This window comes from Myotis myotis, unplaced genomic scaffold (assembly GCF_014108235.1).
Source record: "Myotis myotis isolate mMyoMyo1 unplaced genomic scaffold, mMyoMyo1.p scaffold_m19_p_2, whole genome shotgun sequence".
NCBI classification, from domain to species: domain Eukaryota; kingdom Metazoa; phylum Chordata; class Mammalia; order Chiroptera; family Vespertilionidae; genus Myotis; species Myotis myotis.
The window spans coordinates 108,454,740-108,466,564 of NW_023416324.1; the positions used below are offsets into that span (position 1 = coordinate 108,454,740).

Here is an 11,825-nt window from a genome sequence, read left to right on the forward strand (position 1 = left end):
AACATCATTAAAATGTCCATACTACCCAAAGCAATTTATAGATTCAATGCAATCCCCATTAAAATACCAAAAACATACTTCAAAGACCTATAACAAACTCTCCAAAAATTAATCTGGAATAAAAAAAGATCCTGAATAGCTGTAGTAATCTTGAGAAAGAAGAACAAAGTTGGAAGAATCATAATACCAGATATCAAGCTATACTACAAAGCCACTGTTCTCAAAACTGCCTGGTACTGGCACAAGAACAGACATCTGGAATAGAACAGAGAGCCCAGAAATCAACCCAAGCCATTATGCTCAATTAATATTTGACATAGGAGGCAAGAGCATACAATGGAATCAAGATAGTCTCTTCAATAAATGGTGTTAGGGGAAATTGGACAGATACATACAGAAAAAAAAAAGGAGAAACTAAACCAGCAACTTACATCATACACAAAAATAAACTCAAAATGGATAAAGGACTTAAATGTAGGACGGGAAATTATAAAAATCCTAGAAGAAGCCATAGGCAGCAAAATAGCAGACATTTGTCGTAGCAATATCTTTACTGATACTGCTCCTAGGGCAATGAAAACTGAGGAGAAAATAAACAAATGGGACTACATCAAAATAGAAAGTTTCTGCACAGCAAAAGAAACCATCAACAAAACAACAAGAAAGCGCACTGCATGAGAGAACATATTTGCCAATGTTATCTCCAATAAGGTTTTAATCTCCAGAATTTATAGGGAATACATACAATTTAACAAAAGAAAGACAAATAATCCAATCAAAAAATGAGCAGAAAAAAAAGATGGCGGCTGGCAGGACGAAGGTGAGGGAGAGGATGTGAGTGAGTGAGAGGGTGAAGGGAGAATGTGTGTATGCATGTGGTGTGTGTGTGAATGAGTGAGGGACAGTTAGATCCGACAGGAGTGCCAGGGGCCGGCAGACAGGGGAGACTCTCCTGGACAGGGAGAGACTGCTGCCACTGCAGGCACTCCCAGGACTGCAGGACTCTGGCATGGAGCCCACACCATCTTGAAGGGGAGAGCGGCCATCTGGGAGCTCATTGACACCACCACCCAGACAGGCCTTGGACGCTGACCCTGCAGCCACTCCAGCCAATGTCCTGCTGCCCCACCTGCAGACTCCAAGACCCTGGGATTTCCAAGTCTGGGGAAGCATTGCATCCGCAGGGGTGAGTGCGGCCTCCCCCTCCCCAGCAGCAGATCTCCGGGCACCACATTCGCGCGTTTCCAGCATGCAAACCTCTGGAGCCCACCACCCCACAGGCAGCCCCTAGAGGCCAATGCAGGCTCCCACTGAGTGCGATAGTGTGCAGACGGAGGTGCACTGCCCCACAGTAAATATTCTGAATTCACTCTTCCTGAATAACTGCCAATAGACACTGTCGCACAATTTCAATGCCAGGGCCCCTTAAGGTGCATCAGAGCTTTGCGTGCACCGCCAGAGCCACAGTTTACAGCAGACAGGCATCTGGAGACCACCACCCCACAGGCAGTTCCTGGGAGCCGCTGTGAGCCCCCCACTAGGTGCGATATTGTACAGAGAGTGGTGCACTGCCCCACAGGAGAAATTCTGAATACACTCTCCTGAATAACTGCCAATAGATACTATTGCACAATTTCAACGCCAGGGCCCTTTAGGGTGCATCAGAGTCCTGCATGCACTGCTAGAGCCATGGTTTCCAGCAGACAGGCATCTGGAGACCACCATCCCACAGGCAGATCTGGGGACCCACTGCAAGATGCTGACATCTGGACACCGGGGTTGCACCTTACCAGCTGGCAGGCCTACATCAAGAAAACCCAAACAGCTCAAGTAGGGAGCTACGCTAGATTACCAAACTCAGGAGATCCAAGAAATCGCACAAGCAGCACCCTCCTCAAAAGAACCGGGTAGCAAAACAGTCAGTTCTAGGACACAGAAACAATTAAAACAGAGCAAAACATGGAAAGACAAAAAACAGCCCCCAAAGGAAAGAAAAATAGGAATCACCAGAGAGGGAGTTAAATGAAACCGAGGCTAGTAACTTCTCAGAGACAGAATTCAGACTAATGGTTATAAGAATGCTCAAACAGCTGGATGATAAGTACACGCAACTCAATGACAAATACACACAACTCAATGAGAATTATAAAGAGCTGAATGAGAATGTCACCAATATGAAAAAGAACCAAGAGGAAATGAAGAACGACATAGCTGCAATAAAGAACACAATGGAAAGCTTAAACAGTAGACTAGAAGAGGCTGAGGACCGCATCAGCGAGCTAGAAGACAAGGTAGGAAAAAACACACAAACACAGCAGCAACTGGAAAGAAAAATTAAAAAGCAAGGGGAGAGCCTAAGGGAGCTTAGGGACAACACAAAATGAAACAACATCCACATAATAGGGGTACCAGAAGGAGAGGAAGAGAAGCAAGGAATACAAAATCTGTTCAGAGAAATAATGACACAAAACTTCCCCCATATTGGCAAGAAAAGAACCATGCAAATCCAAGAAGCACAGAGAGTCCCAAACAAGATGAACCCAAAAATACCAATTCCAAGACACATAATAATTAAATTGGCAAACATCAACGACAAAGTACAAATCTTAAAAGCCGCCAGAGAAAGACAGAAATTACTTAAATTGGATCTCCCATTAGAATATCAATGGATTTCTCAACAGAAACACACCAGGCTAGAAGGGAATGTAATGGAATATACAAAGTGATGCAAACCAAGGGACTGAATCCCAGAATACTACACCCAGCAAGGCTATCATTCAAAATTGAAGGTGGAATCAGGAACTTCACAGACAATAAAGGACTAAGAGAGTTTATTACCAACAAGCCAGCAATGCAAGAAATGCTAAAGGGACTGCTATAAAAAGAAGAAACAGAAAGGCAAGAAGAAACACAAATATTAAGACTAAAAATGACAACAAACAAGTACTTATCAATAATAACATTAAATGTAAATGGATTAAATGCCCCAATCAAAAGACATAGGGTAGCTGAATGGATAAGAAAACAAGACCTCATACATACCTGGCAGGGAGATACCATGATCATGAAGGTGGATTTCCCAGGGCGAAGCTTATCCATTGCACTCTGGATGTGCTGACCCCTGCAATTTCACCAAATGTGGGAAACTCGACTGCATAATTTTAAAAAAATATATATTAAAAAATAATAAAGAAAGAAAGAAAGAAAGAAAGAAAGAAAGGAAAAAGAAAACATGACCCATATATCTGCTGTCTACAAGAGACCCACCTGAGAACAAAGGATTCACACAGACTGATAGTGAAGGGATGGAAAAAAAATTTTCAGGCAAATGGAAAAGAGAAAAAAGCTGGGGTTGCAATACTTATATCTGACAAAATAGACCTCAAAGTAAAGGAGATAACAAGAGATAAGGAAGGCCACTACATATTACTAAAGGAAGCAATCCAACAAGAAGATATAACTCTGGTAAATATATATGCACCCAATATAGGAGCACCCAAATCCATAAAAGAACTTCTGGAAGATATCAAGGGAGAGAATGATAGCAATACAGTCAAAGTAGAGGACTTTAATACCCCTCTGACATCATTAGATAAATCCTCTAAACAAAAAATCAGTACGGAAACAGCAATCCTAAATGACGCACTAGATAAGATGGACTTAATTGACATCTTCAGAATATTTCACCCCAAAGCTACAGAATATACATTCTTCTCCAGTGCATATGGGACATTTTCAAAGATAGACCATATATTAGGACATAGGCAAAGTCTCTTCAAATTCAAGAGGATAGAAATCATAACAAGCATCTTCTAACATTACAGTGGCATAAAACTAGAAATCAACTACAATAAAAACAATGGAAAAAAACAAACACTTGGAGGCTAAATAGCATGCTATTAAACTATGATTGGATTACCAAAGAGATCAAAGAAGAAATAAAAATCATCCTGGAAACAAATGACAATGAAAACACAACAATCCAAAATCTATGGGACACAATGAAAGCAGTCCTGAGAGGGAAATTCAAAGCTCTACAAGCCTACCTCAAAAAAACAAGAAAAAATGGTAATAAATTACCTGACCCTGCAACTAAAAGAATTAGAAAGAGAACAACAAGAAAAGCCCACAGTAGCCAGTAGGAAGGAGGTGATAAAGATCAGAGCACAAATAAATGACATAGACACCAAAAAAAAAAAAAATACAAAAGATCAATGAAACCAAGAGCTGGTTCTTTGAAAGGATAAACAAGATTGATGAACCTCTAGCCAGACTCACCAAGAAACAAAGAGAAAAGACCCAAATAAACAAAATCAGAAATGAAAGAGGTGAAGTAACAACTGAACCCACTGATATGCAAAGGATTGTAAAAAAATACTACAAACACCTCTATTCCAACAAAATGGACAACCTTGATGAAATGGACACATTCCTAGAAAAATACAAGCTTCCAAAACTCAACCAAGAAGAATCAAAAAATATGAATAGGACAAAAACTACTGATGAAATTGAAACAGTAATCAAAATGCTTCCAGCAAACAAGAGCCCTGGACCAGATGGCTTCACAGGGGAGTTTTAGCGAACATTCAAAGAAGAACTAAAAAAAATCCTTCTCAGACTATTCCAAAAAATTCAAGAGGAAAGCACACTTCCAAGCTCTTTCTATGAAGCCAGCATTACCCTAATCCCAAAACCAGATAAAGACACCACAAAGAAAGACAATTACAGGCCAATATCCCTGATGAACATATGCTAAAATCAACAAAATTCTAGCAAACTGGATCCAGCATTACATTAGAAAGATCATACACCATGACCAAGTGGGATTTATTCCAGGGATGCAAGGCTTGTACAATATCCACAAATCAATAAATTTGATACATCATATAAACAAATTGAGAGACAAAAGTCACATAATCATATCAATTGATGCAGAAAAGGCATTTGACAAAGTCCAACACCCTTTTCTGATAAAAATGCTCAGCAAAGTGGGAATAGAAGGATCATACCTCAACATAATAAGAGCCTTATATGAAAAACCAACAGCCAACATCATACTCAATGGGCAAAAACTAAAACCGTTTCCCTTAGCAACAGGAATAAGACAGGGATGTCCCCTTTCACCACTCCTATTCAACATAGTACTGGAGTGCTAGCCAATGCAATCATACAACAAGAAGTAATAAAATGTATCCAAATTGGTAAAGAAGTAAAATTGTCCCTATTTGCAGATGACATGATACTGTACATAGAAAACCCTAAAGACTCCATCAAAAAATTATTAGATCTAATAAATGCATTCAGCAATGTAGCAGGATACAAAATTAATGCCAAGAAATCAATGGCCTTTTTATACACCAACAATGAACTTACAGAATAAGAGATTAAAAATAAATCCCATTTACCATTGCACCAAAAAAATTAAGATACCTAGGAATAAATTTACCTAAGGAAGTAAAAGACCTGTACTCAGAAAACTACAGGACATAGAAAAAAGAGATAGAAGTAGACATAAACAGATGGAAGAACATACCATGTTCTTAGATTGGTAGAATCAACATCATTAAGATGGCCATACTACCCAAAGCAATCTATAAATTCAACGCACTTCCCATTAAAATACCAACGGCTTATTTTACAGACCTAGAATGAACTCTCCAAAAATTCATCTGGAATAAAAAAAGACCCTGAATAGCTGCAGCAATCCTAAGAAAGAAGAACGTAATAGGAGGGATCTCAATACCAGATATTAAGCTGTATTACAGAGCCACAGTCCTCAAAACTGCCTGGTACTGACAGAAGAACAGACATATAGATCAATGGAATAGAATAGAGAATCCAGAAATCGACCCCAATCAATATGCTCAATTAATATTTGACAAAGGAGGCAAGAACATACAATGGAGTCAAGACTGTCTCTTCAATAAATGGTGTTGGGAAACTTGGACAGATACATGCAAAAAAATGAAAGTAGACCACCAGCTTACACCATACCCAAAAATAAACTCAAAATGGATAAAGGACTTAAATGCAAAACAGGAAACCATAAAAATACTAGAGGAATCCAAAGGCAACAAAATCTCAGACATATGCCAAAGTAATTTCTTCACTGGTACTGCTCCTAGGGCAATGGAAACTAAAAAGAACACAAACAAATTGGACTATATCAAAATAAAAAGCTTTTGTACAGCAAAGAAACCATCAACAAAACAACAAGAACCCCCACTGCATGGGAGAACATATTTGCCAATGTGATATCTGGTAAGGGTTTAATCTCCAACATTTATAGGGAACTCTTACAACTTAACAAAAGGAAGATAAACAATACAATAAAAACAAAAAATGGGCAAAGGACCTAAATAGACACATTTCAAAAGAGGACATTCAGAAAGCCAAGAAACATATGAAAACATGCTCAAAGTCACTAATCATCTGAGAGATGCAAATCAAAGCAACTATGAGGTATCATCTCACACCTGTCAGAATGGCTATTATCAACAAATCAACAAAGGACAAGTGCTGGAGAGGATGTGAAGAAAAAGGAACATTCGTGCACTGCTGGTGGGAATGCAGACTGGTGTAGCCACTATGGAAGACAGTATGGAATTTCCTCAAAAAGTTAAAAATGGAACTCCCATTTGACCCAGTGATCCCACTTCTAGGAATATATCCCAAGAAACCAGAAACACCAATCAGAAAGGATATATGCATCCCTATGTTCACAGCAGCACAATTTACTATAGGTAAGATTTGGAAACAGCCTAAGTGCCAATCAACAGATGAATGGATTAGAAAACTGTGGTTCATCTACACAATGGAATACTACACTGCTGTAAAAAAAAGGAATTCTTACCGTTTGCCACAGCATGGATGGAAGTGGAGAGTATTATGCTAAGTTAAATAAGCCAGTCAGAGAAAGATATATACCACATGATCTCACCCATTTGTGGAATATTATGAACAACATAAACTGATGAACAAGGACTGATCCAGAGACAGAGAGGCATTGATGGACTATTGGACCTTGGAGGGAAGGTAGGAGAGGGTGGGGGTAAGGGGGGAAGATCAACTAAAGGACTTATACACAAGCATATAGGCCTGACCAATGGACATGGACAACGGGGCGGGGGGGGGGGTGAGGGCATGAGCGGGGGGATAAGGGGTGGCGTTGGGATAGGGACACATGTGTAATATCTTATTAAATAAAAACTATATTAAAAAAATGGGCAAAGGACCTAAAAGTCACTAATCATCTGATAGATGCAAATCCAAACAACAATGAGGTACCATCTCACACCTGTCAGAATGGCTATCATCAACAAATCAACAAATGACAAGTGCTGGAGAGGATATGAAGAAAAAGGAACCCTCCTTCAGTGCTGGTGGGAATGCCATCTGGTGCAGCCACTGTGGAAAATAGTATGTCATTTCCTCAAAAAAATTAAAAGTGGAACAGCCATTTGACCCAGTAATCCCACATCTAGGACTATATACCAAGAAAACAGAAACACCAATCAGAAAGGATATATGCACCCCTATGTTCATAGCAGCACAATTTACAAGATAGCTAAGATTTGGAAACAGCCTTAGTGACCATCAGCAGGTGAGTGGTTTAGAAACCTGTGGTACATCTACATAATGAAATACTATGCTGCTTTAAAAAAGAAGGAATTCTTACAATTTGCAACAGCATAGATAGAACTGCAGAGCATTATGCTAAGCGAAATAAGCCAGTCAGAGAAAGTCAAATATCACATGATCTCTCTCATTTGTGGACTATAATGAACAACAGAAAGTTATGAAGAAAAATAGAATGAGAGTCATATAGAAGCATCGTACATACTGTCCAATTTATGAGGGAAGGCAGGGGCTGAGGAGTTAAGAGATCAAGTAAAAAACATGTATGGATGCATTTGAGCATAACCAATGAATACAGATGGGGTGTGTGTGTGGTGGGGGGGTGAGAGCATGTGCTGGGGGGTAGTGGCGGCTAGGGAGAGATCAATGCGGGAAAAAGGAGACTTATGTAATACTTTAAACAATAAAATATTTAAATTAAAGAAGAGAAAGATCTCAAATAAATAAAATTAATAATTAATGTGGAGATGTAAATAACTGACACCAAAGTAATTCAAAGGGTTGTAAGAAAATATTATGAACAATTATAAGCAAACAAATTTTAAAAATCTGGATTAAATGGATAAATTCCTAGAAACATACAATCTTTCATAACTGAATCAGAAAGAATATAAAATCAGAATAGACCAATTACAACTAATGAAATCAAAGCAGTAATTAAAAAAAAAAAAAACACAACAAAAAACTCCCAGCAAACAAAGGTCCTGTACTGAACAGCTATATAGGCAAATTTTACCAAACATTAAAAGAAGAACTAACAGCATTTATTCGCAAACTATTCCTAAAAATTCAAGAGGAAGGAAGACCTTCAAGTTCATTTTATGAGGCTAGTATGATCATAATTCCAAAACCAGATAAGACACTACAAAGAAAAAAAAAAGAAGAAAAGAAAATTATAGGCCAATAATCCTCATGGACATAGAGGCTAAAGTCCTCAATTAAATAATAGCAAACCATATCTAGCAATACATTCAAAAGGTTATATACCATGATTAAGTGGAATTTATTCTGGGGATGCAAGTTGGTTCATTATCTGCAAATCAATAAATGTGATACAACACAAAAACAAAACAAAGAGAAAAATAATATGATCATAACTATAGATTCAGGAAAAGCATTTGCTAAAAACCAGCACCCATTTATCATAAAACGTTGCAGCAAATTCAGAATAGAGAAAACATAGCTCAATATAATAAAGGCCATGTATAACAAACACACAGCCAAAATCATACTCAGTAAGCAAAAATTAAGCACTTCCCTTAAGATCAAAAATAAGACAGGGAAGTGTGCTTTTACCACATTTACTCAAGATAGCACTGAATTCCTACCCACAGCAATCAGACAAGAAAAAGTAAAAGGAATCCAAATTGGAAAAGAAGTAAAACTGTCATTATTTGCAGATGACATGATACTGTATATAGAGAACTCTAAAAATTCCACCAGAAAACTACTAGAACTGATAAAGGAACTCAGTAAAATAGCAGGGCACACAATAAATATCCAGAAATAAGTTGCATTTTTACACATCAATAATGAACTATGAGAAAGGGAAACCAAGAAATCAATCCCATTTATAATTGCTTCCAAAAAAAAAATACCTAGGAATAAATTTAACCAAGGATATAAAAGACCTCTACTCAGAAAATTATAAGACACTTTAAAAAATTTAAGAAGAGAGACTCTCATAGCCAGTTAGCCTGGAGGTCAAATCACCCCCGGTATTGCCAACAACAATCAAGGCTTAACTACAACAAGACTGCGCACAAAGACCACTAGGGGGTGCACCAAGAAAGCATAAAAAATGCAGAGAAAAAGAAACAGGACACAACTGTCAATGGAGGTTATTGAGTTCAGAACCACACTTTTAAGGTCTCTTAAGAACTGTCTAGAAGCCGCCGATAAATGTAGTGAGATCCTCAAGAAATCTAATGAGACCCTCGATGTTATGATAAAGAACCAACTAGAAATTAAGCATACACGGACTGAAATAATGAATACTATAAAGACTCCCAACAGCAGACCAGAGGAGCGCAAGAATCAAGGCAAAGATTTGAAATGCGAAGAAGCAAAAAACACCCAACCGGAAAAGCAAAATGAAAAAAGAATCCGAAAATACGAAGATAGTGTAAGGAGCCTCTGGGACAGCTTCAAGAGTACCAACATCAGAATTATAGGGGTGCCAGAAGATGAGAGAGAGCAAGATATTGAAAACCTATTTGAAGAAATAATGACAGAAAACTTCCCCCACCTGGTGAAAGAAATAGACTTACAGGTCCAGGAAGCGCAGAGAACCCCAAACAAAAGGAATCCAAAGAGGACCACACCAAGACACATCATAATTAAAATGCCAAGAACAAAAGACAAAGAGAGAATCTTAAAAGCAGCAAGAGAAAGAAACTCAGTTACCTACAAGGGAATACCCATACAACTGTCAGCTGATTTCTCAACAGAAACTTTGCAGGCCAAAAGGGAATGGCAAGAAATATTCAAAGTGATGAATACCAAGAACCTACAACCAAGATTACTTTATCCAGCAAAGCTATCATTCAGAACTGAAGGTCAGATAAAGAGCTTCACAGATAACGAAAAGCTAAAGGAGTTCATCACCACCAAACCAGTATTATATGAAATGCTGAAAGGTATCCTTTAAGAAGAGGAAGAAGAAGAAAAAGGTAAAGGTACAAATTATGAACAACAAACATGCATCTATCAACAAGTGAATCTAAGAATCAAGTGAATAAATAATCTGGTGATCATAATAGAATCAGGGACATAGAAAGGGAATGGACTGACTATTCTTGGGGGGGAAAGGGGTGTGGGAGATGAGGGAAGAGACTGGACAAATATCGTGCACCTATGGATGAGGACAGTGGGTGGGGAGTGAGGACGGAGGGTGGGGCGGGAACTGGGAGGAGGGGGGTTATGGGGGGAAAAAAGAGGAACAAATGTAATAATCTGAACAACAACAAAAAAAAAAATTGAAGAAGATACAAATAAGTGGGAGCATATATTATGTCCATGGACTGGAAGAATTTATATCATTAAAATGTCCATACTACCGAAAACAATTTATAGATTCAATATAATTGCCATGAAGATACCAATGGCGTATTTAACAGAATTCGAACAAATATTCCAAAATTTGATATTGAACCATTAAAGACCCTGAATATCCACAGCAATCTTGAGAATGAATAACAAAATTGGGAGAATCAAGTTATCTGATATCTAATCATACTATAGGCCCATTTTAATCAAAACAGCAAGGTATTAGAGTAAAAACAAACTTATAGAATAATGAAATAGTATATAGAGCCAGAAATAAACCCACACCTTTATGGTCAATTAATATTTAGTACAAGAGGCAAGAACATACAATGGGGTAATGATAGTCTATTCAATAAATGGTGTTTGGCAAATTGGACAGATATATATATATATATATATATATATATATATATATATATATATATATATATATATATAAAAAACTAGACCACCTTCTTACACCAAAAATAAACTCAAAATGAATTAAAGACTCATATGCTAGACTTGAAACCATAAAAATCTTGGAAGAAATAATAGGCAATACAATGTCTGACTTGTTTTAAAAATATATTTTTGTTAATTTCAGAGAGAAAGAGGGAGGGAGAGAGATAGAAACATCAATGATGAGAGAGAATCATGTATTGGCTGCCTCCTGCACCCCGACACTGGGAATCAATCCTGCAACCTGGGCATGTGCCTTGACTGGTAATCAAACCGACATTTTTTTGTAGCAATATTTTTTTCTGATATATCTTCTCTGGGAAGGGAAATAACATAAAAAATAAAAAAAATGGAACTACATCAAACTAAAAAGCTTTTGAACAGCAAAAGAAACCATCACTAAAATGAAAAGGCAACAGACTCAATGGAGAACACATTTGCTCATATACATCTGACCAGGGTTAATATCCAAAATTTATAAGGAACTTATAACACTGAACATCAAAAATCAAATAATCCAATTAAGAAATGGGTAAAGGCCTGGCTGGTGTGGCTCAGTGGTTGAGCATTGACCTATGAACCAAGAGGTAATGGTTCTATTCCCGGTCAGGGCACATGCTTGGTTGTGGGCTCAATCCCCAGTAGGGGGCATACAGGAGGCAACTGATGGATAATTCTCTCTCATCATTGATATTTCT

General features: G+C 37.8%; 1 pseudogene; it reads left to right on the forward strand.

The window, feature by feature from the left end:
* Nucleotides 1-3,034: 3,034 nt before the first annotated feature.
* On the forward strand, nucleotides 3,035-3,165 carry LOC118677986 (annotated as a pseudogene).
* The last annotated feature ends 8,660 nt before the right edge of the window (nucleotides 3,166-11,825 follow it).